General features: G+C 42.9%; 2 pseudogenes; one reads left to right on the top strand and one right to left on the bottom strand.

Moving 5' to 3' along the window:
* Window positions 1-1222: 1222 nt before the first annotated feature.
* On the bottom strand, window positions 1223-1341 carry LOC135051858 (5S ribosomal RNA; annotated as a pseudogene).
* Window positions 1342-3857: 2516 nt separating this feature from the next.
* On the top strand, window positions 3858-3976 carry LOC135051856 (5S ribosomal RNA; annotated as a pseudogene).
* The last annotated feature ends 19324 nt before the right edge of the window (window positions 3977-23300 follow it).

The following is a 23300-nucleotide window of genomic DNA, read 5'->3' as shown; positions in this document are numbered from 1 at the left end:
GTGGGACAATGTAACTGGCACTGCGAGGCATGTATCCAGCACTGTGGGGCATTGTATCTGGCACTGGGGGGCAATGTAACTGGCACTGTGGGGCATTGTATCTGGCACTGTGGGGCATTGTATCTGGCACTGTTGGGCATGTATCTGGCACTGTGGGGCATTGTATCTGGCACTGTGGGGCAATGTAACTGGCACTGTGGGGCATGTATCCGGCACTGTGGGGCATTGTATCTGGCACTGGGGGGCAATGTAACTGGCACTGTGGGGCATTGTATCTGGCACTGTGGGGCAATGTAACTGGCACTGTGGGGCATTGTATCTGGCACTGTGGGGCAATGTAACTGGCACTGTGGGGCATTGCATCTGGCACTGTGGGGCAATGTAACTGGCACTGTGTGCCATTTTCAGTGGCCACATCCCTTCTGGAGCGAGGCCACACCCCTTCTGGAGTGTGGCCACACCCCTTCTGGAGCGTGGCCACACCCCTTCTGGTGTGTGACCACGCCCATTTTTCCAGCGCGCGCCGAAGGTGCGCGCACATGCTTCCATCTTGCTTACATCTTGCCCTGGGCTCCAAAAACCCTAGTTATGCCTCTGAACAGTGCGTAGTACTAACATAACAGTAAACAGTGGCTTTGCAGAAGGACTTATTGGAAACTGCGAATGTATTGGGGGTATACCGCACTGGAGAATGATAAGGTATCTAATAGATATTGTTAGAACCAAAATACATAATACAACGAGAAAATCTGAGTTTTCTAATGTTATCTTGAGTTTGGTGGTGCACCCTGAGTCAGTGGTAAGACATACAACAAAAGGGAGAGAAGAAGACTCTTTTGTGGGTGCACTCTTGTATGTTTAAGAGGTCTCAGAAGAGACAATAAGTAAAAATTATAAATGAATTTTTAAATATAACTTTTATTAACAACAATTGATAAAATAGTAGAGTTTACTGTCAAAAATTGGAGGTAGGGGTGGGGGGAAGGGTGGGGGGGAGTTGGGGAAAAGAAAGGGGGGAACACAGAACGAATTAATTACAGTGTAAATACTGAATATTGTTCTGGAATGCCTGGGTGCGATAATAACAGCTGGAGATCCTGAAAATTGAAGCGTTTTTATTCTCTCATGAGCGATGATGAGGAGACAGATGGGATGATTAAAGATGGAATGAGCAAGATGAATCTGCTGTCAGTGTTAGACGCTGAGCAAAACCGTCCAGGAATTTCTACTAAACTGAGTATTCCTCGAGAGTCTCCCACTCGAGTACTGACCCAGCCCTACACTGCTTAGCTTCCAAGATCGGAAGGATTCGGGCGTTACCAGTGTGGTATGATAGTAGAAAAAATATTTGATATCGAGGGCTCGAGAATCACTGATGAGAGTTCACGAAAATGGAGAAATAAGAGAAAAGAAAAGACAAGAGAATGGGTGGAGGAGGAAAATAGGGGATCTGCTGCCACCGTTAGACCGGGATAATTACCCCTGAATCAGTGGTGAGAGTCCTGAAGATAGTATAAAGTGAGGAAAAGGAAACGATACTGATAGGTAAAAATTTTTGAGATTGGTTGATAGACAATGGGCTGCTTGATTGCAGGATGCTGATAGTACCTATGATAAAGGTATTAGGTGTGATAAAGAGCAATTTGTACACAATTAGCAGTCAAATAAATTGATTAGACCCATACATCACCATCAATTTGCTACTATCAGATTATTACAATTATACCAAAATGGTATCAGGTGGAAAAAGAAGGAGAAAATGAACAACAATTTCTTATTTGTGTTCCGCTGTATGCAGAGCTGCAGAAATACTATATAATATGATTGCAAGATGCTGATAGTACCTATGATAAAGGTACTTGGTGTGATAAGGAGCAATTTGTACACAATTAGCAGATAATTAAGTTGATTGGAACCATGCATCACCATCAATTTGATGCTGACAGATTATTGCACATTGTACCAAAATGGTATCAGGTGAAAAGAGAAAGAGATAATAAACAACAGTTGATTATACAGAGCTGCAGCAGTGCTATATAATACGCAGTATAGAGGATAGTGATAAATTGCTCAGCCAAATGATTAGATCAATATTGATGACTGAAAATAAAGGTTTAAACAGTATCCTATGTGGTATTAAGCCGCTAAATGCCGACTATCTGTAAAACGGGTACTTGCAAAAAACAGCTTGATGAATGCTATTATCAAATATAAATATGCAAAAAGATGCTGAGATTGAGCAGATATTACCCGGAATTGTATGGAACGATCAGTCACTAATATGAGCAGGATACTTTCTGAGTACGGAATGTCCGTGTCAAAGTCCAGGCAAATTGAAGATGCAGGATACACTGGTTCTCAGGAGCTGAGCAGTTCGTTTATAGCCGCACTGCCGATCAAAGTACCTGATGTATTGTGGAGACGTGGTCAGGTTGGCTGAGGAGAAGAGAGACACAATGTTCCTGGTCCCATCGCGGTAGTATCTAGCGGCGGCGGGTTGATGCAGCGGCTGCTGGGGAAAGAGCGGCTCGTGGTTCAGGATGTCCGGAATCAGCTGTCACACCCAGGCAGTGGGGGTAGGGAACGGAAAACTAGTTTCACCCGTAGTTTTCCGTTCCCTACCCCCACTGCCTGGGTGTGACAGCTGATTCCGGACATCCTGAACCACGAGCCGCTCTTTCCCCAGCAGCCGCTGCATCAACCCGCCGCCGCTAGATACTACCGCGATGGGACCAGGAACATTGTGTCTCTCTTCTCCTCAGCCAACCTGACCACGTCTCCACAATACATCAGGTACTTTGATCGGCAGTGCGGCTATAAACGAACTGCTCAGCTCCTGAGAACCAGTGTATCCTGCATCTTCAATTTGCCTGGACTTTGACACGGACATTCCGTACTCAGAAAGTATCCTGCTCATATTAGTGACTGATCGTTCCATACAATTCCGGGTAATATCTGCTCAATCTCAGCATCTTTTTGCATATTTATATTTGATAATAGCATTCATCAAGCTGTTTTTTGCAAGTACCCGTTTTACAGATAGTCGGCATTTAGCGGCTTAATACCACATAGGATACTGTTTAAACCTTTATTTTCAGTCATCAATATTGATCTAATCATTTGGCTGAGCAATTTATCACTATCCTCTATACTGCGTATTATATAGCACTGCTGCAGCTCTGTATAATCAACTGTTGTTTATTATCTCTTTCTCTTTTCACCTGATACCATTTTGGTACAATGTGCAATAATCTGTCAGCATCAAATTGATGGTGATGCATGGTTCCAATCAACTTAATTATCTGCTAATTGTGTACAAATTGCTCCTTATCACACCAAGTACCTTTATCATAGGTACTATCAGCATCTTGCAATCATATTATATAGTATTTCTGCAGCTCTGCATACAGCGGAACACAAATAAGAAATTGTTGTTCATTTTCTCCTTCTTTTTCCACCTGATACCATTTTGGTATAATTGTAATAATCTGATAGTAGCAAATTGATGGTGATGTATGGGTCTAATCAATTTATTTGACTGCTAATTGTGTACAAATTGCTCTTTATCACACCTAATACCTTTATCATAGGTACTATCAGCATCCTGCAATCAAGCAGCCCATTGTCTATCAACCAATCTCAAAAATTTTTACCTATCAGTATCGTTTCCTTTTCCTCACTTTATACTATCTTCAGGACTCTCACCACTGATTCAGGGGTAATTATCCCGGTCTAACGGTGGCAGCAGATCCCCTATTTTCCTCCTCCACCCATTCTCTTGTCTTTTCTTTTCTCTTATTTCTCCATTTTCGTGAACTCTCATCAGTGATTCTCGAGCCCTCGATATCAAATATTTTTTCTACTATCATACCACACTGGTAACGCCCGAATCCTTCCGATCTTGGAAGCTAAGCAGTGTAGGGCTGGGTCAGTACTCGAGTGGGAGACTCTCGAGGAATACTCAGTTTAGTAGAAATTCCTGGACGGTTTTGCTCAGCGTCTAACACTGACAGCAGATTCATCTTGCTCATTCCATCTTTAATCATCCCATCTGTCTCCTCATCATCGCTCATGAGAGAATAAAAACGCTTCAATTTTCAGGATCTCCAGCTGTTATTATCGCACCCAGGCATTCCAGAACAATATTCAGTATTTACACTGTAATTAATTCGTTCTGTGTTCCCCCCTTTCTTTTCCCCAACTCCCCCCCACCCTTCCCCCCACCCCTACCTCCAATTTTTGACAGTAAACTCTACTATTTTATCAATTGTTGTTAATAAAAGTTATATTTAAAAATTCATTTATAATTTTTACTTATTGTCTCTTCTGAGACCTCTTAAACATACAAGAGTGCACCCACAAAAGAGTCTTCTTCTCTCCCTTTTGTTATTGGAAACTGCATCAGCTACTACAGTACCTTATTGCTAGACACTAGTTCCTGTCTGGTAATATATGCAACATTCAGTAGAGTACTATCTGTATATAGATAATATGTGACTACATGAATATTATTAATATTAGTGGTGGTTTTTACCTATGGGCTGCAGAATTTCATCCTAATCCCCCCCTTCCCCTTCCCCTTCCCCTCCCCCTCCCCCTCCCTATGACTATACTGGCTTTACTGTGACTGGCAGTGACTTCCTATTGGAAATCCTACCTGCCAGTCACAGACACTACAGGCAGTACCATTCGAGGTGTTTCCTCCCTCCAGGAGTGCCAGACTGGGCTGCGATAGGCAGAGAGCTGCAGGAAGCCAGCTCCCTGCCTTGTCAGCCCTAGCCGGCCTGTGTGGACTGCAGGGGCACCAAAAAGTCTAGTTACAGCTCTACATGTCCCTAAGTACATATACACAGGCCCATGTCTGTAAGTATAATGAAGTCAATTTAACCTGCAGAAAGAATATACAAGTCATTTAAAGCTAGAAAAAAAAACAATAAAACAGTTTAATAATAGGTAAACAACATTGCAATGACTGCTTCTGATTGTACAACTAAAACAAACATCTAAACAGTAATTTAAAGCTGCCATCCTTAAGAATGGACTGTAGATCAGTTGTGCAATCTTATTCCTTCTCTGAGAGCACTCATGGATGTTAGGCTATTATAGTATGTGCTGAAATGCTGTTTGCTCAAGTACTGAATAAAGAAAACATGTTTGTCTTATTTATGTGGATAATGATAGATTATTAAATCTCTTTTATCTACATGATTCTATTTTATTTTCTCCTTGTTTGACATTGGAATAAAGAGAAGTAAATGTTAAAGCACCTGCAGCAAAGATTATCATTATAAAAGAACAATTCAATCTTCTTAAATATTTTGTAACTGTTGGATAAAAAGAAAAAAAAACACCTTGTTTTTTTCTCACTGTGTGTTTCAGTAGAAAAATTAATATTCAGTTAGCTTAGTACCTTACAAATGTGATTTTCTTTCTGTTGCAAAGCACACAATTCAGACAGCAGAAAACAAACAAATAACTAAAATAACAGTGTTTTCCAAAAAGTAATATAATTTATTTAATGTTTGGCAGAAATAAATGACTGAGTGAAATCATTGCTGATTTGCATTTATGTAACTTGTATATTGCATATATTTCACATCCTGTGTAGGAAAATCATATTTATGTTTTACAGTATGTCATTAATGTTCCATTACTCCTGTAAGGGATGATTGTGCACTAGACTCAGTAGGTGTGTGCGTAGAGCTGGCTCAATTTGATAGGTGACACAATCCTTACATGGCACATTTGTCAACTCTAAATTTCATGGAGCAGCAAAACAAATCATCTGAATGAATAAGATTAATAAAGTGCAGGTGCACAGAAACATATTCATATGTTGACACGCATGCAGATCCGCTTCTTGTATTTTGGATGGCCATCGGTGTGTTATCCATCGATGGTTGCCATCAATGGTACCATTGATGGCAACTATTGATGGTATAAAACTGCTATGGATCCATCGATGGTTTCACCCATCAATGGTTATCCCTGCTTTACTATGAAGTGGACTGTGGGCCAATCAGTGACTGAAGGTGAGGCTTCACGGTTGTCAGGGGGTGGAGCTATGTTCAGAGTCCAGACACATTGTAAAGGGGAAAAAAACCCTATTTGGTTGGCCTTTACCATCGATGGCAGGAAACCATGTTGTTCTCCACCATCGATGGCTAAAGTATTCAACATCGACCATAAACCCTCGATGATTTTGAATCATCGATGGTCGATGGACATCTCTATCTTGTATGCACCCTCCCCCTATCCATATGCTAGGTTTGTTACAGTATTTGTCATCATCAGCAGTGCACTTGTACACCAACCCATACTAAGTGCAATAGATACATCTGAAAACGTGCATGTCCATCCAACTCTACATAGCCTTCAATTGACTTGACACACCATCTCTTAACTTTGTCTGTGTTATAGATAATGCCTGGCTACATCTTGCACCTTCTATAAGATAATAGCTAAAATCTGATTGGTTGTTATGGTCAACATCTCCACTTCTTTAAACCAACACCTTAATAAATATACCCCCAAGAGTTTAACAAGGCCTCTGATGTTCACCAAGGGCTTCTGGGCTCACCAAGACTAGATGGACTTTTGCGGCAGAGAATCCAAAGGCCAGTGAATCCCAAAATAATTCAGGGAGAGTCTAGAGAGGGATCAGAAGTTCTAGTAGAAGAGATTAGTGCAACTCCTGAATCAGTATTGAAGTAACGCTGCAGAAGAAGTGTAAGAAGGCTCTTGTACTTGAATGCTATGCACTGCAGGGGCAGTGTGGAGCTGCACTTGGAGGCTGAGCACTCTAGGGCTATATGAAGATGCTCTTGCATGGGAGCACTGAGCATTGCAGGGCAGAATGGTGGTACACTGGCACATGATGCTGAACACTGCTGGGCAATGTGGTGGTGGTGTACAATTGGTGGTCAAGCAAAATACTGAGCAATGCAGGATCACAGTGGAGGTATTAGGCAAATGATGCTGGTTTAAGGTATTAGGCAAATGATGCTGGTTCAACAAATGAGATTAGGTAGCAGACCAAGGCAACAATCCACCAACTGAAAGGATGATCTGGAACAATTGGAACTCAGGCGAATCACCAGGAACCAGGAGCCAACAGAAACTGGCCTCAATGGGTAAAATAAAATAAAGATCAGGCAATGAGGGACTGTCTAGAAGCGGCATAGCCTCCCAAAAGAGTGGCTGTTCTGTGAGTGGACAGAAGTGCTTGGAGAGCAGCAGTAAGAAGAAAAAACAAGATGGTTGTACCCATAAACTATCACCACCATTTGGGATGCCACTGTAAGCCCTGCTGCTGAGACCTGGTAGGAGGGAACCAAGGCCAAGGAACTCTGTTGGAAGATGAGAGAGGCCCCTATCCACCCAGACCTGGTAAAAAAAAGTGTAACACCCTGGGGTTGGCGGGTATGTCTAAGTGGTTGAGAGAGGTATCACAGGTGTTGGGTGGTTATGTAACGTACCTTTCCCCTGAAATGTTTCTCCCCGTACCTTGTCCTGTAGTACCGTGTTCAGAGAGGCAGGATAGATTGATACGAAACAGGAGTGAGTCAGCAATTCCAACAGGATTTCTGTATTGAGCTGCAATGAACTCTGTATTGAAGGTGATGAGTAAGTAATTGCCATTAAATTTGAATAATCACAAAAAAAGCATTTCAGCATAAAAGATGAGCAAAGAGAAGACAAGTAGCTACAGTTCATACCACAAAGGAGCATTCAATTTTGCAAAAGTCAATTACTGTAATTGGAATCACAAAGAATGGCAGAATATCATGGGAATCACAGATGAACACCATTTTCCAGGGTGCCACAAGAGCCATGGTCTGACATTTTGTGACATGCTTTACCTTTTATGATACCACATTATGTAATTTCATGATACACAGGACACATATTTTGATGTACAGATACAATTACCAAAAGCTTTCAATGTCTGTCAAAAATGGTGGTAATGCAAAGAAATCACACAAAAACATAGGCCAGATTTATCAAAGAATATAAGGTGGGATGATCTCTGCGCACTGGAAGCAGCTTTAGTGGGTGTGGGCAAGAATGTGTCACCAAACACACAAATTTACAGACAACACAACTATGTGTTCACACTCTCAGAAGCGCTTCACATATACATAGTAACATAGTAACATAGTATCTAAGGTTGAAAAAAGACAATTGTCCATCGAGTTCAACCGATTTTTGGTCTCCAATGCACGATTATTTTGTATAAAATTTTGACTGAAGTTGATGACTGCCGTTACGTTTTACCCCTCTTTTTTATAATAACCATAGTGCGTGACTATGCCCCGTAACCCTGGATATCCTTATCCATTAGGAATTTATCTAACCCATTCTTAAAGGTTTGACTGAGTCTGCCATTACAACTCCCTCAGGCAGGGAATTCCAAACACGTATCGTCCTTACCGTAAAAAAGCCTTTATGCCGTATTGTGCGGAATCTCCTCTCCTCTAACCTGAGCGAGTGTCCACGAGTTCTCTGTGTTAATCTAACCAAAAACAGATCCTGCGCAAGATCTGTATATTATCCCCTTATATATTTTTAAATGTTGATCATGCCCCCTCTTAATCTCCTCTTTTCCAGTGTAAACATGCCTAGTCTTGCAAGCCTTTCCTCGTATTCCAGCGTCTCCATACCCTTAATTAGTTTGGTCGCCCACCTCTGATCCTTTTCTAGCTCCAGGATACCCTTTTTGTAGTATGGTGCCCAGAATTGTACACAGTATTCAAGGTGTGGCCTCACAAGTGATTTATATAACGGGAGTATAATACTCTTGTCCCTAGCATCAATTCCCCGTTTTATGCATGCTAATATCTTATTAGCCTTCTTTGCTGCAGTCCTACTTTGGGTACTACTGCTTAGTTTGCTATCTATGATGACACCTAAGTCCTTTTCCAGTTCAGAATCCCCTAATTTTACCCCATTTATTAGGTAGGTGTTATTTTTGTTCTTGTTACCACAGTGCATTACCTTACACTTGTCTGTATTGAAGCGCATTCTCCATTTCGCTGCCCAAGCTTCTAATTTAACTAAGTCATTCTGAAGCGACTCAGCATCCCCATCCGCATGGGTTCACTACGATCTGCCTGCGGCTGGCCGACCAGCATACCGGCGCCGGGAGGCCGGCTGCCGGCTTACCGACAGTGCGGCGAGCGCAAATGAGCCCCTTGCGGGCTCGCTGCGCTCGCCACACTACGTTCGCCACACTATTTTATTCTCCCTCCAGGGGGGTCGTGGACCCCCACGAGGGAGAATAAGTGTCGGTATGCCGGCTGTCGGGCTCCCGGCGCCGGTATGCTAGTCGCCGGGAGCCCGACCGCCGGCATACTGAAGACCACCCCATCCGCATTTATAACTTTACACAATTTGGTATCATCCACAAAAATTGACACCATGCTCTCTAGACCTTCTGTTAGGTCGTTAATGAAAATATTGAACAATAGCGGTCCTAAAGCTGAGCCTTGCGGCACACCACTTAGCACTTCAGTCCAAGTTGAAAAAGATCCATTAACCACAACGCGCTGCTCCCTATTATCTAACCAGTTTTTGACCCAAGTGCATATTGTGCTTCCTAGCCCTGTTTCTTGTAGCTTGTAGATAAGTCTCATGTGTTGTACAGTGTTGAATGCTTTGGCAAAATCTAAAAAGATTACATCCACTTCTTTACCCTTATCTAGGTTTGCGATTTCCGGTTTCATAAAAGCCAAGTAAGTTGGTTTGACAGGATCTGTCCTTCATAAACCTATGTTGATTCCTTTTAATGACCTTATTGACTTCAAGGAACTTCTGAATACTATCTCTTAGAATACCTTCCAATACTTTCCCCACTATAGATGTAAGACTAACTGGTCTATAATTACCTGGTTCAGCTTTACTTCCCTTTTTGAATATAGGCACTACTTCCGCTATACGCCAGTCTTTGGGAACCATACCTGATATTACTGAATCCTTAAAGATCAAAAATAGCGGTTTTGCAAGTTCAGAGTGAAGCTCCATTAGAACCCTTGGGTGAATACCATCGGGACCTGGTGACTTATTAATCTTTAAATGTTTTAATCGGTCACAGACTACTTCCTCGCTTAAATAAGTACCTATCAATGGGATATTCTCATTATTGAGATTATGTGTTAGTCCCAGAATTGGGTCCTCTCTAGTAAATACTGTTGAAAAAAACTCATTTAGTGTGTCCGCTATGTCATTATCATTTTTGCTTAAGACTCCCAACTTGTCTTTTAAGGGCCTATACTCTCCTTCTTTAATCTCTTGCTATTAATGTATTTAAATAATTTTTTGGGATTCGCTTTGCTTTCCTTTGCTACTAGTTTTTCAGTTTCTACTTTAGCCGCTCTAATTTCCTTTTTGCATATTTTGTTACATTCCTTATAGTGCTCAAATGACTCTGCTTCCCCGTCAGATTTGTATTTTTTAAATGCTCGCCTTTTCTTGCCCATAAGTTCCTTTATCTTTTTGTTAAGCCACATCGGTTTATGATTTTTATTCCTTTTTTGCTGCTCTTAGGAATACATTTGAGAGTATTTTTAGCTAGCAGGAATTTTAGTACCTCCCATTTCTCAGTAGTATTTTTTCCTAAAAACAAACCTTCCCATTCAATATCCCTGAAAAATACCCTCATCTTTTCAAAATTCGCTTTGCTAAAGTTTAGAGTCCTAGTTGAGCCAGTATAGGGCTGTTTATAAAAACTGATATTGAATGTGACCATATTGTGGTCGCTGTTTCCTATGGGTTCCCATACTATAATACCTGATGCCAAATCCCCATTGTTTGTTAATACCAGGTCTAAGATTGCATTGTACCTAGTTGGTTCCTCAATTAGTTGAACTAAGTAGTTATCATTAAGTGTGTTTAAAAACATATTGCCCCTAGCAGTATCACATGAATAATTTTTCCAGTTTATCTCTGGATAGTTAAAATCTCCCATCACTACTATGTCTCCTACTCCTGCTGCTCTTTCAATTTGCTTTAGTAACAATTCCTCATCAGATACCAGGCGGCCTATAGCATACACCCAATACTAACTTTTTTATTCCTTTTTCCCCGCATGCAATTTCTACCCATAATGTCTCGACAGTGTCTACAGTCCCCTCCTGAATATCTTCCCATATATCAGGTTTTAAAAACGGCTTTACGTAAAGACACACCCCTCCACCCTTTTTATTTAGTCTCTCTCCTAAACAGTGTATAGCCCTCTAGATTGACTGTCCAATCATGAAATTCGTCCCACCAAATTCAGTAATGCCTATAATATCATACTGTTTGCTTGCTGCGAGTATTTCTAGTTCGCCCTTTTTACCAGTAATGCTTCTAGCGTTTACATACATACAACTAAGATAAGTATTTTCCCTTGCGTTAGGGACATCTTTCACCTTATGTAGCAATGATGACCTGTAATCGTCATTGGTTAGTGCTTTGGTAAAATCTCTTTTAGTACCCATGTTAGTAACCTTACCGCCTGCTCTTACCCTCCCCCCAACTTCTCCCCCATTTCGTTTACTACCGCCATCCCCACTATTCTCACTGCATGACCCGTAGTTTCTAGCTAAACCCACCATAAGTTCTTGGATCTCCGTAAATGGGGTATATGTAAGACACAAAAGATATATGGAATGTCTTAGTGTATACCCTTTACAGTCATATGAATATAAGTACAGCTGGAGGATCCCAATCTTCTCCCATATGGGTGGTGGTGTTAAACTTTACGGGTTCACCTCTGTGTTAGTTTATCACTGGATGCTCACTTTATTCTTACATATTATGTGCAAGTGTTCTGCTCATAAAGGTTTCTTTTCTAATTCCTTCCTGGGAATGATATATATGGTGCTCACTTGTATGCTTACACAAATGTAGAAATTCTCATACACATCAAGGTATCTTTTGGTCCTCCCTCTGAGTCTTTTATATTCCCCTCATAACATTCGTGTTGAATGGCATAAGAAAAATAGACAAAAGCACAATCCCATTGATCTGCAAGGGCCCTGAAAGGGGGAATTCCTATTGGTTTTCAGCATATGCTGATTGTGCTTTTGTCTATTTTTCTTATGCCATTCAACACGAATGTGTTGCTTATGAGCCTAACACTTGCACATAATATATAAGAATAAAGTGGGCATCCAGTGATAAACTAACACAGAGGTGAACCCGTAAAGTTTAACACCACCATCCATATGGGAGAAGATTGGGATCCTCCAGCTGTACTTATATTCATATGACTGTAGAGGGTATACACTAAGACATTCCATATATCTTTTGTGTCTTACATATCCCCCATTTACGGAGATCCAAGAACCAACCTCTTACTGGAGAAGAATAAGACCAGACACAAGAGACGGTTTTTCTATTGTCTTCTATTCAGACTGGAATATTGTATTCATAGTACTTATATGTGAAGTGCTTCTGAGAGTGTGAGCACATAGTTTTGTCTGCAGATTTATCAAAGTTTGGAGAAAGATAAAGTGGAGAGAGAAAGTAACAACTAATTGTCAGGTTTGTATGTCCCCGGCGGGGGCGCTAGTGGGTCAGTGTTGGTCTGATGGATAAAACGTGGAGGCAATATAATAGTCCTGCGCATAGGCGCTGATGTTTTATTGTTACTGAGCAGATCGGATAACACAGTATAAACAGAAAACCGGTAATGGAATGACAATGGTTGATAACTGGATTTAAATAGCTGAGGTCTCTTGCAAATGAAATGTGAAACAACAAAACTGAAGGCAGATGATATAACTAAAGTCCAATAGTACTTGATAGCACACAGTCTCAGTATAACGTAAGATAAAGTAACTTGAAAGGCAGAACTCCGGTATGTATAAGAAACACTCAGTCTCTATAAAGCACACAAGTCCAGATAGCTTTACTAGGCTCAAGCAGGAAACAGTCTCTAAGCCATCAATAGTAATACTGCTGAAATGCACAGATGGAATACAGATAGACAGTGTACAAGTGAGATGGTAAAACGAACACCTGAGGAGAGTCTCTGCTGCTGGTGATTGTGGCTGGATGGAATTGGAGTCCGGAGTTAACAGGAGAGCTGTGAGAATGAAGACTGGAACAAATGGAAGTAACCACGAGGTTTGCTGGAAACAGGAACCAGAAGAACTAAGGCACACGGTGTGTGACTTGTTGTCCGAGGCCATGTGAGAGAGCCACAAGCTGAAAGTTATACCTCCTGCCCAGCAGTGATTGGACACAAACTGCAGGCGGAGATACAAGCTGGATTGAACATCAGAATCAGCTGCGTGCAGGTGTCATGGTAACGTCCACACAGGCTGGACATCGGCACGCCGCAAAACCCACACAGGACCAGACTCAGGAGTACTCAGCAATGTGAAATAGAACGCTCGCGGTTACTACACCCATGCAGCCGCAACTGGGGACAAGACCTCCGGAGGCCCGCACACCAGCACGCTGGTAAGTGAGACGTAGCAGAGCGCCGATTCCTGACAGTACCCCCTCCTTTATGGGTGGGCACCGAACACCCACGAGGCTTAGCAGGGAAGAGTCTGTGGAAGGCTTGGATCAGACGTGGAGCATGTACATCTGTGTCGTCGACCCAACTCCTCTCTTCAGGACCATATCCAGACCAGTCAATGAGATATTGCAGATGACCATAACGATGTCGAGAGTCTAATATCTTTTCCACCTCGTATTCCACGCCCCGATGAGTTCGTACCTTTGGAGCTGCTGGAAGCGTTCTCTGGAAACGATTGAGAATTAGTGGTCTGAGGAGAGAAATATGGAATGAGTTGGGTATTTTCAAAAAAGCAGGCAGTTTCAACTTATAAGCCACCAGATTAATAACACTTTCTACTGGAAAAGGTCCAATAAACCGTGGAGCAAACTTCATTGAGGGGACTCTGAGCCGGAGATTATGGTTAGATAACCAGACCTTATCGCCCGGTTTCAAACTAGGAACTGCTCGCCTCTTCCGATGAGCGAACATTTTGTACCGTTGAGAAACGTTTTTAAGAGATGAATGGATCTCTTTCCAAATTTGAGTGAACCGCTGGAGAGCAGAAGCAGCCGCAGGCACATCTATGACAGGTAATTCTTGGAAATCCGGTACTTTAGGATGCTGGCCATAAACTGCAAAAAAGGAGTTGTGTCAGTTGAAGTATGATAACGGAAATTATGAGCAAACTCCGCCCATGGCAACAATTCTACCCAGTCATCCTGCGAAGAAGAGATATACAGTCTCAAATAGGTCTCAAGTTCTTGATTTACCCTCTCTGTCTGCCCATTTGTTTGAGGATGATAGGCCGTAGAGAACTTCAGTTTTACCTGTAGCGCTGAACACAGAGCCCTCCAAAACTTGGCCACAAATTGTACTCCTCGGTCAGATATGATTTCTGTTGGAAGTCCATGTAACCTGAATATTTCACGAAGAAACAACTGAGCCAACTTTGGAGCAGAGGGTAATCCCATGAGTGGAATGAAGTGTGCCATTTTTGAAAACCTATCGACTACTACCCAGATGGTGTCATACCCTTTGGATGAAGGGAGATCAGAAATAAAGTCCATCGACACATGAGACCAGGGGCGCTTAGGAATGGAATTGGGAATCAATTGGCCTGCGGGAGCCTGACGAGAATTTTTATGCTGAGCACATTTGGGACATGAAGCTATGAACTCTTGAATATCTACCTTCATACGAGGCCACCAATACGTTTGAGACAGAAACTTAAAAGTCTTTAGAACCCCAGGGTGACCAGTAAACTTGGACGTATGAGCCCAAGACAGAAGGTTTGGACGAAGCTCCGGAGAGACAAACATCTTGCCTGAAGGCGGGACTTGCGACATCCCTGTAGCTGCGAAAACCACTGGATTTAATACTGGTCGAGCAGCCTGTTCTGAGGATTCCTCGTTTGAGCTCATGGAGCAAGACAAAGCATCCGCTTTGACATTTTGTGAGCCCGGTCTAAACATCAACTTAAAATCAAAGCGAGAAAAGAATAGAGCCCACCTTGCTTGCCGAGGATTCAGACACTGCTCGGCTTTCAAGTAGAGAAGGTTCTTGTGATCCGTGTAGATGGTAATGGGAAATCTCGTACCCTCCAGCAGATACCTCCATTCTTCAAGGGCCAATTTGATTGCTAACAACTCCTGGTCGCCGATGGTATAGTTCATTTCTGCAGATGAGAACCTACGAGAGAAAAAAAACCCACAGGGTTGAGTCTTACCATCACTGCCAACCTGGGACAGGACTGCGCCCACGCCAACCGTTGAAGCATCCACTTCCAAGATGAAGGCTTTACTGACATCCGGCTGCTGTAACACAGGAGCTGAAATAAAAGCTTGTTTTATTTTGTGAAAAGCGGACAGTGCGTCATCAGACCATTGGGAAGCATTTCCCCCTTTCCGGGTAAGGCAGGTAATTGGAGCTATTAGCGTGGAAAAGCCTTTAATAAACTTTCTGTAGTTATTGGCGAAGCCAATGAAGCGTTGAACTGACTTGAGTGTTGTTGGAAGAGACCAGTTTTCTATAGCTTCCAGTTTAGCTGGATCCATTTGAAGATCTGTTCCGGAAATGATGTATCCTAAGAAAGATATTGAAGAAGCTTCAAATGTGCATTTGGACAATTTGCCATACAGATGATTCCGTCGAAGACGTTGCAGAACCTCCTTCACCTGTTGGCGATGAGAGACTAAATCACGGGAGAATATCAAGATGTCATCGAGGTAAACCACCACACATTTATACAAGAGATCTCTAAACACTTCGTTGACAAAGTTTTGAAACACGGCAGGGGCATTACTTAAACCGAAGGGCATCACTAGATATTCATAGTGGCCGTCACGAGTATTGAAGGCAGTTTTCCACTCATCACCACTTCGAATCTTGATAAGGTTGTAAGCCCCGCGAAGATCCAGTTTCGTGAAGATGGAAGCCCCTCTAACTCTGTCAAAATGCTCTGTGATAAGAGGTAACGGGTAGCTATTTTTGATCGTGATGTCATTTAAACCCCGATAATCGATACAGGGGCGAAGTCCTCCATCTTTCTTCTTGACAAAGAAGAATCCAGCACCAGCTGGGGAAGTGGATGGACGGATGAAACCTTTCTGTAAATTTTCCTTTATGTATTCACTCATGGCTTGAGTTTCTGGGACTGAAAGAGGGTATGTACGCCCTCTAGGCGGCTTGCTCCCTGGAACCAGATCGATGGGACAATTCCACTCTCGATGGGGAGGCAAGACATCCGCTGCTTTCTCACTGAAGACGTCAGTGAATTCCTGATAGGCCTCCGGGAGGCCAGGCTGAGACTTTACACCAGAAGACTTTATTGGAAACACTTGAGCCAGACAAGACTGATGACAGGAGGAACTCCATGATGTTAACTGCAATGTGGACCAGTCAAATTGCGGATTGTGCAGTTGGAGCCAAGGCATACCCAGAACTATCTCATAGCCCGCTTTGGGTATAACCAGGAACTCAATGAGCTCAGAATGCAGAAAGCCTATTCCTAGAACTACCGGCTTGGTTTGCTGAAAGATGGAACCTTCAGAAATACGGCTTCCGTCCACGGCCGTGAGATAAACTGGACGACACAGCTTAGTCACTGGGAAATGAAGTCTATCCACTGCAGCTTGCGTGATAAAATTCCCAGCAGCACCACAATCCACTAAGGCAGACAAAGATTGGAGTCCCTCAGACCTTTCCAAGGTGACAGGTAATATAAGATCCTGAGATGAAGGAGCTTTATTCAAAAGCCCTAACTTGACTCCTCCTCTACAAGTTAGGACTTGGCGTTTCCCGGCCGAGCAGGGCAGGAACCAATCAGATGACCAGCAGCAGCACAATAGAGACACAGTCTTTCCTTTAATCTTCTGGACCGCTCCTCAGGTGTTAAACGAGATTTGTTTATCTGCATGGGTTCATCTGTAATAATAGGTAGAGACTGTACAGGAGGCATAGCTCGGTGCTTGCGAAGATCACCTCGAGAGCGTTCACAGGTCCGCTCGCGTAGACGTAGATCCAATTTGACACATAGGGAAATTAGAGCTTCCAGTTGCTCTGGTAAATCTCGAGTAGTCAGTTCATCCTTGATGCGGTCAGACAGACCATGCCAGAAGGCGGCAACCAATGCCTGGTTGTTCCACTTCACCTCCGATGCCAATGTCTGGAACTGGATAACATACTGACCCACAGTACATGTTCCCTGGCGGATCTGAAGGAGGTCAGAAGAAGCAGAAGTCGTACGCCCAGGTTCGTCAAAGATGCGTCGGAATGCGGCAACAAATTCAGTATAGTTGTTCAATATTGCATCTGCTCGCTCCCACAGTGGAGAGACCCAGTTCAAAGTAGAGCCAGCTAGAAGAGAAACAATATAAGCCACCTTTGTCCTAGGTGTTGGAAAGTTCTGTGGCTACAATTCAAACTGAACTTCGCATTGATTTAGAAACCCACGACACATCTTAGAATTACCATCAAATTTACTCGGGGTAGGAAGATGGATGCAAGACATTGGAACAGGAGCAACTGGAGAGCTGGAAACTGAGGAACCTGGAGCAGGAACTATAACTGAAGAGGACACTGGGGAAACTGGAATTGGAAGTGATTGTTGCAAAGTATCTAATCGTAAAGACATTCCTTGCAGGAATTGCATAACCTGCTGCTGTGCAGCCTCTTGACCATCCAGTCGTGACACTAGGTCTTGGAGTGTCCCTGACCCCACACTCTGACCACCGTCCGGGTCCATGGGCCTCGGACAAACTGTCAGGTCTCTAGGTTTGTCTGTTCCCGGCGGGGTCGCAAGTGGGTCAGTGTTGGTCTGATGGATAAAACGTGGAGGCAATATAATAGTCCTGCGCATAGACGCTGATGTTTTATTGTTACTGAGCAGATCGGATAACACAGTATAAACAGAAAACCGGTAATGGAATGACAATGGTTGATAACTGGATTTAAATAGCTGAGGTCTCTGCAAATGAAATGTGAAACAACAAAACTGAAGGCAGATGATATAACTAAAGTCCAATAGTACTTGATAGCACACAGTCTCAGTATAACGTAAGATAAAGTAACTTGAAAGGCAGAACTCCGGTATGTATAAGAAACACTCAGTCTCTATAAAGCACACAAGTCCAGATAGCTTTACTAGGCTCAAGCAGGAAACAGTCTCTAAGCCATCAATAGTAATACTGCTGAAATGCACAGATGGAATACAGATAGCCAGTGTACAAGTGAGATGGTAATACGAACACCTGAGGAGAGTCTCTGCTGCTGGTGATTGTGGCTGGATGGAATTGGAGTCCGGAGTTAACAGGAGAGCTGTGAGAATGAAGACTGGAACAAATGAAAGTAACCACAGGGATCGCTGGAAACAGGAACCAGAAGAACTAAGGCACACGGTGTGTGACTTGTTGTCCGAGGCCATGTGAGAGAGCCACAAGCTGAAAGTTATACCTCCTGCCCAGCAGTGATTGGACACAAACTGCAGGCGGAGATACAAGCTGGATTGAACATCAGAATCAGCTGCGTGCAGGTGTCATGGTAACGTCCACACAGGCTGGACATCGGCACGCCGTAAAACCCACACAGGACCAGACTCAGGAGTACTCAGCAATGTGAAATAGAACGCTCGCGGTTACTACACCCATGCAGCCGCAACTGGGGACAAGACCTCCGGAGGCCCGCACACCAGCGCGCTGGTAAGTGAGACGTAGCATAGCGCCGATTCCTGACACTAATTAGCTCCTAACTATCACTTTACAGACTGAAATGACAGGGGATGAATGGTTGACACTTTATCTCTCTCCACTGTATCTCTCTCCAATCTTTGATAAATTTGGTATATATAGGGGTCTATTTACTAAGCCTTGGATGGAGATAAAGTGGACAGAGTTAAAGTACCACCCAATTAGCTCCTAACTACCATGTTACAGGCTATGAGGTCTATTCACAAAGCCTTGGATATAGATAAAATGGACAGAGATAAAGTCCGAACCAACCAGATCCTAACTATCATTTTTGAAACACAGCCTGTGACATGGCATTTAGGAGCTGATTGGTTGGTACTTTATCTCTGTCCACTTTATCTCCATCCAAGGCTTAGTAAATATACCCCCCATGTTTGAAAAATGACAGGAGCTTGTTGGGCGGTGCTTTACTCCGTCCACTTTATCTCCATCCAAGGCTTAGTAAATAGAACCCTTAGACTGTTTATGGAAATTTAGTAATTTAACTTACAGTAACTAAAGTTGGCCTAACTGTGAGCTATGCCTTTACTACAGTATGTGCACAGGGTTGTACCAAGGCAAATTAAGTCCTTATAGAAGCATCTCTGTAAACTTGTTTACCTATGAGAAAGGTACTGTAACTTTTCACCATATCGTGATTATTATAGAGCATACTGTATAGTGCATATTGAAAATTAAGTGGTATCAGTTATTTGTCCTGTAGGATTCAGTGTTAATGTGACAACTTGGTGACAGTGGGCTTATTTTTTAAAACTATAAAACTAAAGTAGGTATTATACATATGTCCACTTAAGTGGACAACATACATCTGCAACATAAACAATTGCCCTATTATCCTTGAAGAATTGAAAACAATACATTTTTTACACTTATTTATGTATATATTGATCCAGAAAACAAAAAGATCCTCAGTTTTTATAACATAAAATATTTTCATTTACTTCTGAGTTTGCTTCATACCTAAAGTTTTTCACCAACTGAATTTGATGTTACTGCTTGGAGTTTTACAGTGTGTAATAGCCTGCAATCTGCACACGGTATGGAAATTCCAGTGAATTTAAAAGGCAAAGCTAGGCTAGATTTGCCTTTTAAATGATTGCCACTTTAAAAATACGGGCAGACTTGTCATAATTTCTGCACAGTATGCAGCTTGCAAGCTATAACATACAGAGCACAGTAGCTCAGGCACTCAGGCAGGCTACGTCTGCTGCGGCAGCGGTGTCCTAATATGACAGTGTGGGAGGCTGGCCGCTGGCTGCCTGTACAGGGAGCTGCAGCGGCAGGGCGCAACTCCTCTCAGGCAGTTCTTGCTTGGGGCTTTGAGGAAGCCAGACACGTTGCAGGGTGGCAGCAAAGTGGAAGAGGCTGAGTGACTGCCTGTCTCCGGCGCTCTCACTGACTCTGCGGACTGTGGTAGACAGGTAACATGCTGGCAGGGTGAGGCGCATATTGCCCCTATTACCGCAGCAGTTGTTTGTGTGAGATTATGTAGATGTGGATGTGTGTGTGTGTGTGTGTGTGTGTTTGTGTGTGTGTGTGAAGTGGTTGGGGTGGCTGTGCTTTCTGTTAATGTAGATGGTGCAGGTGTGTGGATGTATCTGTCTTCTGTGTGTACAGTATGTGTATGCTGTGTGTGTGTGTATATGAATGTATATAAGTATGTTGTATGTTTGTCTATGTACAGTATATGTACAGATGTACTGTATGTGTGTGTATATATATATATATATATATAACCAATATCTTACGCATAAGAATGAGGCAGCACTCCATGGTAAGTAAAAAAATCCCATGCTTTAATAACTCAGCATAATTCCAAACACGTCAACGTTTCAAGGTCCGCAGACCTTTTCGTCAGGACGCACAACAAAGTGAAAACAAGAGAAACAGATGTTTCTCTTATTTTCACTTTGCTGTGCATCCTGTAGAGGGAATGCATCCTATACTATGCAGTTTTGTCCAGAGTGCCAAGCTACTCTGCTGTGTATATATATATATATATATATATATATATACACATATTTTAAAAGCAGACTTTAGTTTCTTAACATTTCGTGGTCTACCATGCCCCACCGTCAGGTCAAATATACAAACCACAATACCTTTGTATATTTACCGTGATGACGGATCACAGTTGTCCCCAAAATAGTGAGAAAGTAAAGTCTGCATTTAAAACTCCTGGGGGTATATTTACTAAGTTCCCGATTTCGTACGAGTTTTTTTTCTAAGTGTTGGGGCTATTTGTATTTTTTTTTTCCCGGCTGAGTTCACAAATACAAATGAATAGACCATCGGTCAAACACGCCTGTTATTTGATACAACTCGATAATTTACTAAGAATTTGTATTCACAATCACTGCTGACAATAGCCAAACACTGGCGGGAAAGCATAGTAATCGTAAAAAAACCCTTTTTTAAAATAGACCTGGGGGTATATTTGCTAAGGTCCCGATTTTGTCCGAGTTTTTATTTTCTAAGTGACATCTCGGGAATTTACTAAACACAAATCTCGGCAGTGTTGGGGCTATTCGTATTTTTTTCCCCCGGCTGAGTTCACAAATACGAATGAATAGACCATCGGTCAAACACACCTGTTATTTGATACAACTCGGTAATTTACTAACAATTCGTATTCTCAATCACTACTGACAATAGCCAAACAGAAATCATAAAAAAAAAAAACACTTTTAAAATAGACCTGCTTTTTGGTGGCGTGTTCAGATAGTCATGCACGGATCAGTGAGATCCATGCATGCTTAACTGTGAAAAGGGGTCTGAAAGAGTTAAAAATCAGGAAAACAAATTGTGTGGGGTCCCCACTCCTAAGCATAACCAGCCTCGGGCTCATTGAGCCGGCCCTGGTTGTTTAAATACTGGGGGAAAATGACTGGGGTCCACCCGTATTTGGCCAACCAGCACCGGGCTCTTGGGCTGGCCCTGGTTCCAAAAATACAGGGGACAAAAGACGTAGGGGTCCCCCATATTTTTACAACCAGCACCGGGCTCCACTAGCCATGAAGATAATACCACAGCCGGGGGACACCCCGGCATTAACACCCCAACTAGTCATCCCTGGCCGGGGTTCCCTGGAGGAGTGGGGATCCCATAAATCAAGGGGCACCCCCTTCCAGGCACCCAAGGACCAGGGGTGAAGCCCGAGGCTGTCACCTCCCCATCCCTGGGTGGTGAATGGGGGGCTGATATCCTTTGTGTAAAAAAAGAATTTTGTCTTTTGTTGTAGAACTACAAGTCCCAGCAAGCCTCCCCCGCAAGCTGGTACTTGGAGAACCACAAGTACCAGCATGTGGGGAAATAACAGGCCCACTGGTACCTGTAGTTCTACAACAAAAGAAATACCCAAATAAAAACAATACACACACACCATGACAGTATAACTTTAATTAACATACATGCACACTTATCCACTCACACATACTTACCTAGTGTCCCACGGAGCCCCTCAGTCCCCTTGTCAACGTAGAATCCAATTGGAAAGCTGTATAAAAAAAAATCGATTTTCCAGTGATGATCGGTCCTCTTTGTTACGCAAAGGCTATCATTCACCGCCCAGGGATGGGGAAGACAGCCTCGGGGTTCACCCCTGGTCCTTGGGTGCCTGGAGAGGGGACCCACACCTCCAGGGAACCACTGGCCAGGGGTGACTTGTTGAGGGGTTAATGCCACGGCCGCAGGGACCTATATAAAAGTGTCCCCAGGCTGTGGCATTATCTTCATGGCTAGTGGAGCCCGGTGCTGGTTGTAAAAATACAGGGGACCACTACGTCTTTTGTCCCCCATATTTTTGGAAAACAGGGCCGGCCCAAGAGTCCGGTGCTAGTTGTCTAAATACAGGGAAACCCAGTCATTTCCCCCCCCGGTATTTAAACAACCAGGGCCGGCTCAAAGAGGCCGAGGCTGGTTATGGTTAGGAGGGGGGACCCCACGCAATTTTTTTTTTTACTTTTAACTGTTTAAATACTTCTCATACTGTACACAATGAAGCCCTGCATTGTGTTATGTCTGGCAGTGTTTTACTAATCACTCCCGTAAAACACTGCCCAACATTAGGAATAACATCGACATCGGAAAATCCGAAAAACGCAAACTCGGCAGCTTAGTAAATTACCGAAAATAATTTCAAAAAGTTGCAGAAACATACAGCCGATAAAATTTGAGTTTAAACTCCCACCAATTCGGCACAAACACGAATCTTAGTAAATAAACCCCCTGAAGTGCTGTGCTGGGATTATATATATATATATATATATATATATATACATACAGTATATATATATATATATATATATATACACACACACACACACACACACACACACACACACACACACACACACACACACACACACACACACACACACACACACTGTACTTGTTCGGAAACCCCCCCATGAAAAGCCTGCATTTTCCACTGGGCTATAAGGCTACATAAGCCCCTTGGTGTGAAAGTTGGAGAAGCACCCTGGACTCAAAGGCTCAAGAAACTGCAAGCAGATGTACATTACTGTACTTAGTGTTATGTGTACACGGTGCATCATGCACCT

The sequence above is a fragment of the Pseudophryne corroboree genome, chromosome 2 (assembly GCF_028390025.1).
Source record: "Pseudophryne corroboree isolate aPseCor3 chromosome 2, aPseCor3.hap2, whole genome shotgun sequence".
NCBI classification, from domain to species: Eukaryota; Metazoa; Chordata; class Amphibia; order Anura; family Myobatrachidae; genus Pseudophryne; species Pseudophryne corroboree.
Note: the sequence above shows the minus strand (reverse complement) of the source record. Positions and strands in the feature narration are given on the sequence as shown.